Source organism: Plecotus auritus (genome assembly GCF_963455305.1).
Source record: "Plecotus auritus genome assembly, chromosome: 2".
Lineage (NCBI taxonomy): Eukaryota > Metazoa > Chordata > Mammalia > Chiroptera > Vespertilionidae > Plecotus > Plecotus auritus.
Genome location: NC_137771.1, coordinates 34,365,753 through 34,378,349, shown reverse-complemented (window position 1 = coordinate 34,378,349; position 12,597 = coordinate 34,365,753). Strand labels below are relative to the sequence as shown.

At 45.9% G+C, this 12,597-nt stretch overlaps 1 protein-coding gene and 1 pseudogene across 8 annotated transcripts in view; one reads left to right on the top strand and one right to left on the bottom strand.

Annotated features, from left to right (window-relative positions):
* TUT4 (terminal uridylyl transferase 4) overlaps positions 1-12,597 on the bottom strand; it is a 122,147-nt gene that overhangs the window by 94,782 nt on the left and 14,768 nt on the right. The gene's annotated exons all lie outside the window — the stretch shown is intronic.
* LOC308241852 (small ribosomal subunit protein eS26-like) lies at positions 6,091-6,439 on the top strand (annotated as a pseudogene). The gene has a single exon. The product of its transcript is annotated as a small ribosomal subunit protein eS26-like (transcript).

Sequence of the window (12,597 nt, the reverse complement as noted above, 5' to 3'; positions counted from 1 at the left end):
GGGGTGGGAACTGGTGGAGGAGGGCAATGGGGAAGAAGGGGGGACATCTGTAATACTCTCAACAACAAAGGTTTAATAAATAAATAAATATTTAGAATAAGCAAATTTATAGAGACAAAGTAAAACAGATGGTATCAGGGGCTGGGGGGTAGAGGGAAATTGGGAGTTATTGCTTAACAGGTACAAAGTTTCTGTTTGGGATGATAGAATTGTCCTTTAGATAGTGATGACGGTTGCACAACATTGTTAATGTACTAAGGCCACTGAGTTGTACACTAAAAAAGGGTTAAAAGGTAAACTTTATATTATGTATATTTTACCACAATAAAAAATTTTTAAACTCAAAAACATTCTAATCAAAATAATGTGCATTAAGATTATATAAAGTATCATGGATGACATATTTTAAACATTAATCACTCTTGAAAAGAGCTAAAGATTTTAGAAAATGTAACTTTTTATATGGGTAAATCAATAGACAGAATTTTTTATGAACAAAGGCAAGTGGAACTGTTCCTCCCCTTTCAAAGCCATTTTTGTGAATAAATGAGATTTCTAAACTAAATTACCTAGATACCAACCCACAACTTGATTATATAGGTTTCCTTGATTATTCAAGCCTTTTCCTTCTTTGTTCCTTTGGTAAGCCTTTTTGGCCATTTTATTATACACTAGTGACCTGGTGCACGAAATTCGTGCACATTAAAAGGGGACTAATTAGAGGAAATAATTTAATATTGCTATTTGCCCTTTCTCTAAAATAGAAGTGTCAGAGATGAAAGATAATTAGTAAAATGTATATGAAAACCTTCCTCCTGTCAGAGTCTGGGCTCACCACGGGACCCAGAGTCAAGTCCCCACCCACCCACATGCACCTCAACATCGCATGAGACCCATACGCAGCTGCCCACCCGCCCCATTGGTATAGATCCAGACCTGGCCAGTCCCACCCTGTCAAGCCCTGCCGGGCAGGGGGCATAGCCTCAGGTCCCCTGGCCCAGTGCCAGGACGGGGGCGCGTGGCCTGAGGTGCCCCAGCCCAAACCTGGGCGAGGGGTGTGCCTTGAGGTCCTCCGTCAAGCCCCACATGGTGGGGGACACGGCCTGAGATCCCCTGTCAAGCCCCGCTGGGTGGGGGGCATGGCCTGAAGTCCCCATCAAGCCCCGCCCGGTGGGGGTGGGGGCACAGCCTCAGGTCCCCTGGCCCAGCACCGGGAGGGGGGCACAGCCTCAGGTCCCCCGTCAAGCCCCATTGGGTGGGGGCGCAGCCTCAGGTCCCCTGTCAAGCCCCGCTGGGCGCTGGGCGGGGGCACAGCCTGAGTTCCCCTGACCCAGCACTGGGGGTGCACCTTGAGGTCCCCCGTCAAACCCCACTGTGTGGGGGACATGGCCTGAGGTCCCCTGTCAAGCCCTGCCAGGCGGGGGTGCGGTCTGAGGTCCCCAGCCTGGTGCCAGGGTTGGGGGGGCCTGAAGTCCCCTGTCAAGCCCCACCGGGTGGGGGGCGTGGCCTGAGGTCCCCTGTCAAGCCCTGCCAGATGGGGGGGGCACAGCCTGAGGTCCCCTGTCAAACCCTGCGGGGTGGGGGGGCGCAGCCTGAGGTCCCCTGTCAAGCCCCGCTGGGTGGGGGGCATGGCCTGAAGTCCCCATCAAGCCCCGCCCAGTGGGGGTGGGGGCACAGCCTCAGGTCCCCTGGCCCAGCACCGGGAGGGGGGCACAGCCTCAGGTCCCCCGTCAAGCCCCATTGGGTGGGGGCGCAGCCTCAGGTCCCCTGTCAAGCCCCGCTGGGCGCTGGGCGGGGGCACAGCCTGAGTTCCCCTGACCCAGCACTGGGAGTGCACCTTGAGGTCCCCCGTCAAACCCCACTGTGTGGGGGACATGGCCTGAGGTCCCCTGTCAAGCCCTGCCAGGCGGGGGTGCGGTCTGAGGTCCCCAGCCTGGTGCCAGGGTTGGGGGGGCCTGAAGTCCCCTGTCAAGCCCCACCAGGTGGGGGGCGTGGCCTGAGGTCCCCTGTCAAGCCCTGCCAGATGGGGGGGGCACAGCCTGAGGTCCCCTGTCAAACCCTGCGGGGTGGGGGGGCGCAGCCTGAGGTCCCCTAGCTCAGTACCAGGACAGGAAGCACACCTTGAGGTCCCCTGTCAAGCCCTGCCAGGTGGGGGACGTGGCCTGAGTTCCCCTGTCAAGCCCCACGGAGGTTGGGGAGAGCGTAGCCTCAGGTCCCTGCTGATTGCTCATTAAGGCTCCTTATGGTAACTTGGCCTCAGCTGTGGGTGCAGCCATCTTTTGTGATGGAGTGATGGTCAATTAGCATATTCCCTCTTTTATTAGATAGGATTGGGATCTTCAACAGCAATAGTCAAAGGAAGTATTAATTACACTTTTTTCATAAGCAATTTATTGGTTAAAACAGCCTGAGATTGCCAGTTGTTTCTTGTTTTTTTCCTAATGAGATGTAGAGATTAATCTTGATTCCTAAAATACCAAAGCCACATTTTCCTCGTCTTCCTTATCTATATATATAAAAGACTAAGTGACCAACCATCCATGTCCATCCAACCAACCGGCTGGCCAGTACATATGACACATGCTGGCAATCTATATATATAAAAGCCTAAGTAACTATCTGACCATTCATCCGGTAGCTATGACGTGCAATCATCACCAGGGGGGCAGACGCTCCATCCAATAGAGGAAGGAGCCCAATTCCTCGTGGAATTCGCCATGGGTTAAGTTGCTGCTAGGGCATTGTTGGCCCCAAATCTGCTTCACCCACACCCCAAACCCAGAGAAAATGGAGGAGTGAGCCCAATTCATCGTGGAATCAGCCATGGGTTAGGTTGCTGCTGGGGCACTGTCAGCCCCGAATCTTGTTCACCCGCACCCTGGACCCAGAGAGGAGGGAGGAGGGAGCTGGTGGGCATCCAGGTCCTCAAGGCTGGGCCTGCAGGAGGGGTCTTGCAATCCGGGACCCCTCGGGGGATGTCAGAGATCCGGTTTTGGCCCGATCCCCGCAGGCCAGGCCGAGGGACCACACCAGTACATGGCCTCTAGTTTAAAAATAAACATTGACTCGCGCATGCGCAATACTTATAAAGCTCTTGCTGGTGCCAATTGCGTTATTCACAAAATGCGTGTGTTTCGATCTGTCATTGTCGATCGTGAATTTGGTTGTTTTTGTTGACATTCTGAAGCTGAAAGAAAGCGGCGTTGTCAACAGAATATGTCTGAAGACCAATTATTGCCACAACGTACCTCGGAAGCCGAAAGAAGCCGGCGTCGTCAACAGAATGTATCTTAAGACCAACTATTGGCACAACGTACCATTTGAGTGATGATTCCATCGACTCAACGAATGATGCCGAAAAGGAAAATTTTCCCATCAAATTTCTTAATAGTATTACTCCTTCGGGAATGCCATGTTATAAATTAAAATTGAAAGTAGATGGAATCATCATGCTACAGAGAAATCTTAAGAGTAAATGGGGTCTTTGTAATGGTACTAGATTTATTATCAAAAGATCATGACCTAACATAATCAAAGCTGAAGTATTAACAAGATCCGTGAAAAAAGAGTTTGTTCTGATTCCAAGAATTGACTTGTCCCCATCTGACACTGGCCTCCCATTTAAATTAATTCGTAGACAGTTTTCCTGTGATGCCAGCATTTGCGATGACTATTAATAAGTCACAAGGACAAACTATAGAGAGAGTAGGAATATTCCTACCTGAACCTGTTTTTGGACATGGTCAGTTATATGTTGCTTTCTCTCAACTTCGAAGAGTGTGTGACATCAAAGTTGTAAATACTTCATCACAATGGAAATTAGTCAAGCACTCTGAAAGTGTTTTTACTCTTAATGTGGTATACAGGGAGATATCAGAATAAGTTTAATCAATTTATCAAGTCATTGTTTTTATCAATGTTTTTATATCATGTTTATGTTGTTTTTATGTCGTTTTGTTTTTATATCATGGCTTTGTTATATCATGTTGTTTGTTTATTAATTTATATATTATTTTCATATACATTTTACTAATTTTCTTTCCTCTCTGACACTTCTATTATAGAGAAAGGGCAAATAGCGGTATTAAAATATTTCTTCTAGTTAATTTCCTTTTAATGTGCACAAATCTGTGCACTGGCCTTTAGTAATTAATTGAGAACTAGTTCTATATATGAAGAGTTCTGTGATGCAAGATACACTAGAGAGCTCTTGAATCTTTCAATATCAAGCAGTTCATGGGTATTTATTTATAACTAATTGCCCTCTCGCAATCCGGGACCCCTTGGGGGATGTTGGACTGCCGGTTTCAGCCCAATCCCCACAGGCCAGCCTGAGGGACCCCAGACCACTAGTCTACACTAATAAAAGAGTAATATGCAAATTGACCTACCTCCGTGACACCCACCATCCAATCAGGAGTGGATATGCAAATTAACCCAACAAAGATAGTGGGTTAATTTGCATATGCAGACATGGAGCGAAGACTGAAGACTGAAGAGGCTTGGCTTCTCCGCTGCAGCCGGAGCAGAGAAGCTTCGAGGCTTGGCTTCTCCACAGCAGCCGGAGCGAAGGCTTGGGTCCCAGGTGCCAGAGGAAAACCGGTGCTGGCAGCCAGGGGAAGGAAGGCCTTTGCACAAATCTTCATGCAACGGGCCTCTAGTATGCATATAAGATCTTTGGTTAATCTCTTCTCACCCTCCCCCCTTCCCTCTGAGATTCATCAGTCTGTTCCACGTTTCCATGCCTGTGCGTTGCGCATCTGCCCCCTGGTGGTCAGTGCGCATCATAGCTACCGGTCGAACGGTCATATGGTCAAATGGTCAGACGGTCGCTTAGGCTTTTATATATATAGATAATATACCTAATGCTTTTTGGTGAGTTTACTTGTTCCTTTGGAATACCTACTATGTCCCATAGATGCAAAAATTGTGATATGTAACTGTGCTGGTCCTACAAGGCTTATACTTCTACATCACACTCATTTTGAAATTTCACAAACTCTATTACTCAGAATGGGCCACATTATGCTATAATAACAAATCACAACATAGTTGATTTATCAACTCCTGCAAAATCCTGTGTGAATTCAGGTGACTGTCCAAGGTTTCTTTCATGCATTGGCTCGGCATTCCAAACTGCTTTAAATCTTGTGTTACACCCCACACTATTAGCAAAACAGGGGAAGAAGAAATAGCACTGGTCACCTTTGCTCCCATTTCATTTACCAAAACAAGTCACTTGGCTGCACCTAACTTCAAGTCAATAAAGGAACACAACCCTCAAAATGCTTCAAAATAAAGTAGTATCAATACTTATAACATTAGTGCAAGGTGAACAATGCCAGCCTTTGTCTCAATGCATATTATTATTTCCTTCCAATCCCTTTTTTCAGGGCTAATTTCATGGACAAGTGATCTGTGGTCACACAGGGCTCCAAATTCAGAAAGACCCTGGCTTGGTTTAAAGCCCTGTCACTATCTTGAAATTCTTAATAATTTTATCTTTAAACCTGTGTTTTTGGAGTGAACTCTGATGGGACAATGCAACATGCACATAAACAAAGGAGATACATGCAAAAACGCATGTCTGCCATTCCTTTCCACCTGGTTCTCATATAGCACTGATGATGCCCCATGAGCACAGAATTCTAGTGGATCCAATGCTGTGTGGGAGTTCAACAAGACTCAAAGTGAGTTTAAGGTAAACACATTGTCTACAACTAAGTAAGCAGGGGTAGTAATAGCCCAAGAAGCCATATTTCCTGTTTAAATCATAACTTGCTTCAAACACAGAAGAATGGCAATTGAATTCTAAGAAACACGAATAACAAAAAAACCCCTCTATCATATATTTTCTTACTCATGTTACTTCCTTGGTACTAACCAACCCCTTATGCTCAAGGGATAACACAGAAGAAAAGGAGAAGATAGAGCAAGCCACAGTTCCTTTTCTTTTCAGTACTGCCAAAGTCAAAGGTAGAGAGTGTTGGTAAAATGTGCAAGTATAAAAAGTTGCATAAGTTTTGTGCAGTGTTTTCCCTATTCTGGTAAGAATGCGATATATAGCTCTCTCAGGTCCTCATTTCCAAGATGACCAAGCAAAGAAGGAATAACGGTCATGCCAAAAAAGGCTGAGGCCTTGTGCAGCCTATTCATTGCACCAATTGCACACAATGCATGCCCAAGGACAAGGCCATTAAGAAGTTTGTCAATCGAAACATAGTAGAGGCTGCAGTTGTTAGGTACATCTCCGAAGCAAGTGTCTTCGATGCCTATGTGATTCCCAAGCTATATGTGAAGTTACATTACTGTGTGAGCTGTGCCACTCATAGCAAGGTAGTCAGGAATCATTCTTGTGAAGCCCGGAAGGAGCGAACACCCCCCACCCCAATTTAGACCTGCAGGTGCTGCCCCATGACCTCCACCAAAGCCCATGTAAGGAGCTAAGTCCTTAATGAGTGGAGAAAAGTTCTCAGGGGGGGGAAAATAAATGGAAATTATACTTAAAAAAAAAAAGAATAAAATATATATGTACAAGCTATGAAATACCAGCAATTTCACATACTCTTACATTTGCATTTAAAATAGGTATTGCATAACATAAAGGTGAACAGTAAAATACATGCTTAATTTAAAAATTTTAATTGTTCTTTATTTAGAATGACATTTAAAAGTAAATTAGCCCTGGCCAGTGTGGCTCAGTGGTTGAGCATCAACCTATGAACCAGGAGGTCACAGTTTGATTCCTGGTCAGGGCATATGCCAGGGTTGTAGGCTAGATCCCCAGTGTGGGGTGTGCAGGAGGCAGCTGATCAATGATTCTCTCTCACATCAATGTTTCTCTCTCTCCCCCCGCTCCCTTCCTCTCTCTAAAATCAATAAAACATTTTTTTAAAAAGGTAAATTAAAAAGCATAACACATAGCTTTATATACCTTAGTATCTTTTTATCTTAGTAATCGCTTCATGGCACTTTTTCCCCAGCTTTTTAAAAAAAATTTAACGAAAAATATTTGTCAACATTCACATATAAGGTGCTGGTTTAAAAGCTGGGTATACAAAGGTTCATGTCTAAAAGCAGAGATCATGTAAACAAATAACAATATTATGTGACACATTCTATGGACACCCTAAGGAAAGATTCTAAGAAAAGCCTTCATCATGGAGATATTAATAGTTGAGCCGAGAAATAATTTCCCACATGGGAGGGGGAATGAGAAGGAATAGTCCTAAGAGATAAGACTTGTATGTACTAAACAAAATCCTATATAATACAAGGCTAATGTGCAAATTGTCCCCTCAAAAGTTCAACTATCTGGGAGTTCGACCACTCGCTGTAATATGCACTGACCACTAGGGGGTGGTGTGGAACGAAGGAAGGCCCCGACCAGCAGCCGGCAGTCAGGGGAAGGAAGGCCCCAATCACCGGCCAGGCCTAGGAACCCTACCCATGCACGATTTTCAAGCACCAGGCCTCTAGTGTATTTAGAAAACTGCCAAGTTTTTAGGTCCATACAATAGCACGCATAATGATGAATACAGCACATGAACTGGGAATGTAAAATGGTGTTACATTTGCATACCAAGTAGAATTTAGACTTTAGGAAAGAGAAGCCATACATCCTATATAATAAAAGCCTAATATGCTAAGTGTCTTGTCATCCGGTTGACCGTTCTACCAATCAAGGAGTAATATGTTAATGATATGCTAAGGCCGCTCAACTGCTTGCTATGACATGCACTGACCACCAGGGGGCAGACGCTCCACCAGTAGGTTACTTGCTGCTGGGGTCCGGCCAATCGGGACTGAGTGAGACGGGCTAGACATACCCTGGAGCCCTCCCGCAGTCCCTTCCCAGCTGGCCAACCTCCCACGTCCCTCCCTGGCCCCGATCATGCACTGATGGGGTCCCTCGGCCTGGCCTGCGCCCTCTCGCAATCTGGGACCCCTCTGGGATGTCGGAGAGCCAGTTTTGGCCCAACGGCATAACGACCGGTTACTATGATGCACACTGTCACCAGGGGGCAGACGCTCAATGCAGGAGCTGCCCCCTGGTGGTCAGTGCGCTCCCACAGGGGGAGCATGGCTCAGCCAGAAGCCGGGCTCACGGCTGGCGAGCACAGCGGCAGTGGTGGGAGCCTCTTCCACCTCCACAGCAGCACTAAGGATGTCCAACTGCCCGCTTAGGCCCGTTCCCCATGGCACCGTCAGTTGGACATCCCCCAAGGGCTCCCGGACTGCGAGAGGGTGCAGGCCGGGCTGAAGCCCCCCCCCCCAAGTGCACGGATTTCATACACTGGGCCTCTAGTTTATTTATAAGCAGAAAAGTGGCATAATATCTGTTTTAGGTTAACTTCAGTAAAACAGGAGCACAGAGTAATGAAGAAAAGAAGATGAGTTAGTAAAGTAAATGACAGTAATTACCAATAATAGTAAAAAGCATTAGGAGGTTATTTAGGGCCTTATCACAAGCAATTTTGGTGAAGTTGGGGAGAGGGAGAAGCTGTATTAAAGTTAAATGGGTTGCTTTCCAGAAGGACCTTTCAGACTCTTCAATATGCTAATGAGCATGATAAATCTGACAGATATAATTTACAACATTTGACTAAAGGAGCCTCTTTTGCCAAGACCACCTATCAATACACATCTCAAAGAACTGCAAGGAATACAGGTTTTATAACAATGTTCTATGAAACAGAGAAAAGCAGAGGGCAGCAGAGGGCTTAAGACAGAGTAAAACAACAGCAAATAAGAGGAGCAGGAAAGAAATCTAAAACACTGCCAAGCTGTGATAAGAACCTAACTAAACATAAAACACCAGTCTACTAGCTTATACAATTTGCAGACATTTAAATTCATAATGAGCAGGGAATTGACAATGAATATTTCAATAGGGTAAGGAAACGCAACAGTAATGGTACTCGTTGGGGGAAGGATAAAGCCAGAGAGAGACGACATATAGAGAGATTAAGAATAAATCAGAAAACTAAAGAAACAAGAAAAATGCTCATATAGATATTTAGGAGATTTTGGTCGAAAGTAGAACCATTTTCAAACCATATGAGTAGGTATGTCCAGAAAAGTAGACTGGAATAACACTGCAATACAAAAATTAAGAAAAAATAAAGGTAAGGTGCTAGATGAGGTTCAAATGTTATGCTCCCAACTGCCCAATATGATGTCAAGAATTACACCAAAGTATCAGTGAGTAAAGAAGAGTGACCTACGGATTCCTAGACTAAACAAACAGCATTAGATATATAGACAGCAGGGAACCAGTTTTAAAAAAAGAGGAATTTCAGCCCAGCCAATGTGGTTCAGTGGTTGACCATCGACCTATGAACCAAGAAGTCAGAGTTCAAGTCCTGGTCAGGGCACATGCCCAGGTTTTGTGCTCAATCCGCAGTGGGGATCATGCCGGAGACAGCCAATCAGTGAGTCTCTCTCATAACTGATGTTTATCTCTCTGAAATCAATAAATATATATTTAAAAAAGGAACTTTACAGGAGAATAAAAGAATAAACAGACAATATGTAGAAAAATATGGGTCTGGTTTCCTGGCCTTGAGGAAACAGGTGTGAGGAAAATAAGGTACATCCCTGAGAAGATTTAGAGTGGTTCTCAACCTTTTTTCTATTCCAATACCTCTGAAAAATAAATATAAAGAGGGTAACTGTGAGTGGTTTATAACCTCCCAAAAATATAAAGAGGAACACAAGAATGAGGGGAAGGAGGATATCTGGTGAGTGGTTTATAAGACTTTACGGAGTGATTATGAAATGCCTTCCTAAGGAAGTATAAAAACTGGTACTGTCACAGAAAGCTTAAATACAAGTTGCAAATACAAACAAGATACTGTCACATAACAATACCACAAGCTCCTACATAAGCTTTTATAAATATTTCAATTTAAAATATTTTTCTTATGATTTAGCATCAGCTAATATGTATCTTGTATTCATTTATTTTATGCATCTGCAAAGTTAACACAGTCTTGTGTTTCCATTTTATATATTACTAGAGGCCCGGTGCACGAAATTCGTGCACAGAACGTGGGGTGTCCCTCAGCCCAGCCTGCACCCTCTCCAATCTGGAACCCCTCGAGGGATGTCTGACTGCCCGTTACCAGTACCGGGCCTAAACGGGCAGTCGGACATCCCTCTCACAATCCAGGACTGCTGGCTCCCAACTGCTCGCCTGCCTGCCTTCCTGATTGCCCCTAACCGCTTCTGCCTGCCAGCCTGATCACCCCCTAACCACTCCCCTGACAGCCTGATTGATGCCCAACTGCTCCCCTGCCAGCTTGGTCACCCCTAACTGCCCTCCCCTGCAGGCCTGGGTCCCCCCCAACTGCCCTTCCCTACAGGCCCAGTCACCCCCAACTTCCCTCCTCTGCCTGCCTGGTCACCCCTAACTGCCTTCCCCTGCAGGCTTGATAGCCCCCAACTGCCCTCCCTTGCAGGCCTGGTCCCTCCCAACTGCCCTCCCCTGCTAGCCATCTTAATGTGGCCATCTTGTGGTGGCCATCTTCTGTCCACATGGGGGCAGCCATCTTGTGTGTTGGAGTGATGGTCAATTTGCATATCACTCTTTTTTAGATAGGATAGAGGCCTGATGCATGGGTGTGGGCCGGCTAGTTTGCGCTGAAGGGTGTCCCAGATCAGGGTGGGGGTTCCCTTGGGGTGTGGGGCGGCCTGGGAGAGGGGCCTGTGATAGTTTTCAGGCCGGCCATGCCCCCCGGCGACCCAAGTGGAGGCCCTGGTATCTGGGATTTATTTATCTTCTGTAATTGAAACTTTGTAGCCTTGAAGAGAGGCCAGGGCTGGCCAGGGTAGGGTGGGAAGCTTGGCTTCCTCCATCGCCGGGGGCAACCCAAGCCTCCTGCTCTCTCCAGCTCCATGGCTGCCGCCATTTTTGTTGGGATTTATTTATCTTCTATAATTAAAACTTTGTAGCCTTGAGCGGAGGCCAGGGCAGGGTGGGAAGCTTGGCTTCCTCCATTGCCGGGGACAACCCAAGCCTCCTGCTCTCTCCATGGCCGCAGCCATCTTGGTTGGGATAATTTGCATACTTGCTCCTGATTGACTGGTGGGCGTGGCTTTAGCGGAGGTACGGTCAATTTGCATGTTTCTCTTTTATTAGTGTAGCCTAGAGGCCCGGTGCATGAATTCATGCACCAGTGGGGTCCCTCAGCCTGGCCTGTGGGATCAGGTCGAAACCAGCTCTCCAACATCCCCCAAGGGGTCCTGGATTGTGAGAGGGTGCAAGCCAGGCCAAGGGACCCCACTGGTGCACGATCAGGACTGGGGAAGTTGGCCAGCCAGGGAGGGACCGCGGGAAAGCTCCAGGATGTGTCCAGCCCATCTCGCTCAGTCCCAATCGGCCGGACCCCAGCAGCAAGCTAACCTACCGGTCAGAGCATCTGCCCCCTGGTGGTCAGTGCATGTCATAGTGAGCAGTTGAGCTGCCTTAGCATATCATTAGCATATTACACTTTCGTTGAATGGCTGACCAAATGACTGGACTCTTAGCATATTAGGCTTTTATTATATAGGATTGAGGCACCCTGAGTTTATGACTTGCCTAAAATGACACAAATGGGACTGGTTTATGACTAACAAGAAACAAGAGTCCCAATTTTTGGTCCTAGAGCATGTCTCTTAGCCTAAACCAGTGGTTCTCAAACTTTTTGATCTCAGGATATCTATCCTCTTAAAAATTACCCAGAATCCAAAGAATTTGTGTGTGTGTTTGTTATAGTTATTGAGATTTATGTAATTAGATTTTAAAATGGAGAATTTTTTCAAATACAAGAATATATTAACTTATTCTGAGTCCAGTATTACGCTAATACCAAAACCAGACATCACAAAAAAATTATAGACTAATGTCTCCGATGAATATAAATGTAAAAATTCTCAACAAAATACTAACCAACCAAATCCAGCAACAAAAGGATTATATGCCAGGAATAAGGGGTATCCATTCCAGGAAATGCAAGGTTGGTTCAACATATGAAAATCAATTGATGTAATACACCATGTTAATAGAATAAAAAACAAAAACCAGTCACCCCAATAAACCAAAAAAAGCATTTGATAAAATCTAACACCCTATTATGATAAAAAATACTCAACAAACTAGGAATAGAAAGTAACCTTCTCAGCCTGACAAAGGGTATCTAAAAAGAAAAACCCACAAGTTTATTTCACCATTAAGGTGAAAGATCAAATGTTTTCTCTTCTAAGGGCAGAAACAAGACAAAGATGTCTGCTGTTTTCACTTTTATTCAACACTAGAGACCTGCTGCACGAAAATTCATGCAAGCATAGGCCTTCCTTCCCCCAACTGCCAGCACCGGCTTCCCTCCAGCACCCGGGACCCAGGCTTCCTTCCTCCGGCCACCAGGAGGCACCTGGGACCCAGGCTGTTTCCCTCCGGCCACCGGCAGGCACCTGGGACCCAGGCTGCTTCCCTCCAGACCCAGCTTTGTCCGGAAGGACGTCTGCAATGACACCCGGAAGGACATCCATTCTAATTAGCATTATTACCCTTTTACTATTCTGGAAGGACATCTGTTCTAATTAGCATATTAC